This window comes from Kryptolebias marmoratus, linkage group LG23 (genome assembly GCF_001649575.2).
Source record: "Kryptolebias marmoratus isolate JLee-2015 linkage group LG23, ASM164957v2, whole genome shotgun sequence".
In the NCBI taxonomy this organism is placed as follows: Eukaryota; Metazoa; Chordata; class Actinopteri; order Cyprinodontiformes; family Rivulidae; genus Kryptolebias; species Kryptolebias marmoratus.
In genome coordinates, this window is record NC_051452.1 from 3,299,559 (window position 1) to 3,303,233 (window position 3,675).

The window sequence follows — 3,675 nt, forward strand, 5'->3', positions numbered from 1 at the left end:
CTGAAGGGAGGGAAAAATTAGCTGGAATCGCCCTTTAGCCATTTTCTGAATCGGAAACCAACTTCAGCTTCGTGGAATTGAAGGAGAATATTTTCAGCGAGTTCCCTCGGTTGTGTTTCACCATTCAGGACCATATAGTAGTGGTGTGTAAAGTGATACTACGTGAATAACTGCAAACTTATGTTGTTTTTTAGCGATGAGCAGTATTATGCAACCGGCTCGAGACGCTCGGTCACATTAAAAGTTGGAGAAATGTCATCAGCATAAAAGGTTGCACTCTGAACCTGAAAAGCATCAGTTGATCAACTGCTTTGGATTCTGGGCCTTCTGCTAAATGAATAAAAGCAATATTTTATGTATTTAGCCACATGTAGATTAAATGTTTTTGGAGCCAAACCAAAGGAAATATTTTAATGCGACACAAAACTGAAGATTAAAATGACCAAAAGAGAACTTCAGTTTCCCAGATTAGAGCCAAAATGCTGCAAATTAAATATTTATTTATTTAGAAAACTAGAAATTAGATTAAAATCTATGTGGATATGATAGAATTTAATCCTGGTTTGACTGAGGAAGAGAAATAGCAGTGAGGAAGAATGTAAGAGGAATAAAAAGTAACGTTATGAGATAAAACAACAATACATTGATTGTTTCATTTCTCTAAGATAAAGAGACTAAAGTTAAATGAGAACTGAATAATTAACTATGATCTGAGCCGACAATTTAGAAAAACAAATAGGTTAACATCCAGAATAAATCAGCTGCTAGGAGGAAATAGATTCAAAGTAGTAAATGGATGGATATGGATATTTACACATCACAGCAAACTATAATATTTGTGCATTTTGAGAATAAAATTAGAAAAGAAGACTTATCAGCTCAGTGCTGGGGATAAATCATGCTTAGGTTTTATCATTTCAGAAGCTGGAAGTAAAAAAGACAGTAAGAGTGGACAAATATTTGAAAAATTCAATGTTTGGGTGCAAAAAAAGCACTTTTTTTCCACCCCTTTGTGGCGAGACCCTAAAATAAAACAAGCAGACAGACAGGTAGAACTGAAACGTCTGTTTATTTAAAACAAACTTAATTAGGATATTATTATTAATTAATATTCAAACTGAGGTCATTGGATGAGCTGTTTACTGCAGGTAAGATATTAACTGTTCACACAGTTTCCACACAACCTTACTTTAAAAGAAGATTTGGACACAAAGGATGTATAAAATACATTTTGAACATAAAAAACGACGTCGTCATAAAAGTTCTTGTCATCCTAATTACAACTGTCCCACCTGAAGCTTATAAACTTGTTTTAACTTCAATAAACCCCCAGTTTTTGCTGTTTATTATCACAATGTCATTGATGCATTGGGGGAAAAAAGGTTTAATTTTCTTTCTTTTCTAATTAAAAATCATGACACAGTAATATAATAAATCCTAAAAAAACTTCTATTCTGTAGCTAAACTAATAGTTATTTGGGGGATTTTTTGGGAATGACAGTAATGAGCCAAGATGTATGAAGAAGAAAACATGGATTTTTCTTCAGTTCCCATAAAATAAACAGCAAACAGTTCAGGTCTAATTGGTCTGAGGGCTTTGGCTGGGTAATATGCATGCATTCTGCAGAGTAATCGTAGGTTTTTGGATTATGCAGGGGTTGTTTGTGCAAATTGCCTTTGATATGTGGCCTTTAGGCTGCAGCTGACACCGGAACAAATCTGCTTCGATGCAACATTTTTATTTTTGGAAGGTGATCTAAAAACATATTGTTTCATTAAAGTCCATCCAGGGAGTCATAAGATGTTTTGCTAACACATACTTGCCAAAAGTCCCGCATTTGGCCCTCACACGCCACACTTTGTATTTCTCACGCAAAAAAAACACGCACACGGCCTTTTTTCTTTAACGCTATATTTAGCGAGTTTTCAGATCCCTCTAGCATTTTTTAAAGCGACAAATCTGGTGACTTTGGTGGCTAAATGTGAGAAAGCACTCATTCTGCAGCGTACAGTAAGCCCCGCCCACTTCCCCGAGCACTGACAGCTGTCAATCTCCCAGCAGAGAGGAGAGCCGCTCATCTGACGACAGAGAGCTAAAGATGGAGAGGCAGAAAGATGAAGATGGAGGCAGGAAAGAAAGCTTTTCAAAGTGGTTGAAAGACAGCAGGAAGTTGTGTCTGAGCATCAAGAGGAGGCCTGGAAATGTTCAGGTTAGCTAATAAATAACAAGTTCCAGCTGTTTACTGATCAGTGTTTACATCCTGAGAGGATGGAGAGGAAGATCCAAACATGAGAGCAACTATGATATGTGTTTAATTCAAATTAATTGATCAGAATTCAGGAAAATCAGGTTGAATCTGTGATGTTGTCCCACATTGACATTCCCAAATGTTGGCAAATATGCTGAACACAGACGCTGTAACAAACATTATCGTCCTTTTAGCGTTGGCGGCGGTTGATCAAAACTCCTACAGTTTGTCTGATCTTTAATGTTCGCTCAGTCAAAGCAGCTTTACGTCTTTTTTTCCATCTATCAACTTCAGCTCCTTTTGTCAAAGAATGTCAAGTCTTTGACCTTTTGCTTCTAATTTAAAGTTTTTGGTTTGAATTCACCTGTTAGATGTTGTTAAAGTCAGATTTGAAAGAATAAAAGTCACCGTGTCCTTCGGGTATAACAGAATAGGTGTCATTATCAAGACCAGACCTGCTTCTTACAAAGAAGGCTGTTATTTTAAAAAATGATTTCCTGCTGAGGACCTTTGGTTAATGTCTTTTAATCCTAAAGACATTTTTTTATGTAAATTAAACAGAGAGGGTAATAAATACAGGCTTTGGATACTTCCCAGTCGTGCACCGCACTCACTGAATGACAATGTGGCTTTTAAAGCAGAAATCTGCCCTGCTGCTGCCGTAATGACTTACAGGACCTACGCCTCGCTCTCCCAGAGGCTTAAACCCTGCAGAAATGTCTCCCCTTTCAGATTTGTGTGTCGCAGTTTTATAACTCTTAGCATCACCACCAGTTTCAAATGAAGAGGTTAATTACTCAGAATTCTGTGGTCATTTGTTGTTATTTGTTAGCTTAGAACTGAATTCAGTTTCTTCATTCAAAGAGCTGCCTACAACAGGTAAGTCATTAAGTATTTGTAACTTTTCCACAGAACCCTGCTTAATAAGATATTGCAGAGTATGGTTATTTCTTGAATTGTTGCGGTAACTGTAGCTAATTTTCATCTCTGTGTTGAGTCGCTTCTCGCCAATCCCCACCAACTTCAGGTGTTTTCCCAAAATGATACATGATAGAGGCTTACACTTATCTATATTGACCATTTCAGCTCTGTGACTACCTCCCTTAGTGGCTCAGAGGCGTAACGGCAACGAGTTGACTTCATCCCTCCATTCCACCTTGGTCTTTACATAAATGCATCCAGAAAGAAAAAAGGAATCATAGCCTCAGCTTCAAAGTGTTTTTTTTAAAAGGCTCAGTTTTTATAATCAATGAGTAATATTAATTAATGGTTATGACTTCATATTTATCCCCAGGTGAAAATGTATTCCTCAAGATTGTTGTGGCAGCAAAATAACTTCCAGGCACTGTTAGATGAAATCACTCAAATGGGTTTATTTATTTATGTTGCGATCGCAACTATTAACGCAAAATCAAGCAAACCCCGC

The 3,675-nt window shown here is 37.1% G+C and overlaps 1 protein-coding gene across 3 annotated transcripts in view; it reads left to right on the forward strand.

Moving 5' to 3' along the window:
* The window catches only part of LOC108249339 (interleukin-1 receptor accessory protein-like 1), a 279,953-nt gene that overhangs the window by 148,490 nt on the left and 127,788 nt on the right, over positions 1-3,675 (forward strand). The gene's annotated exons all lie outside the window — the stretch shown is intronic.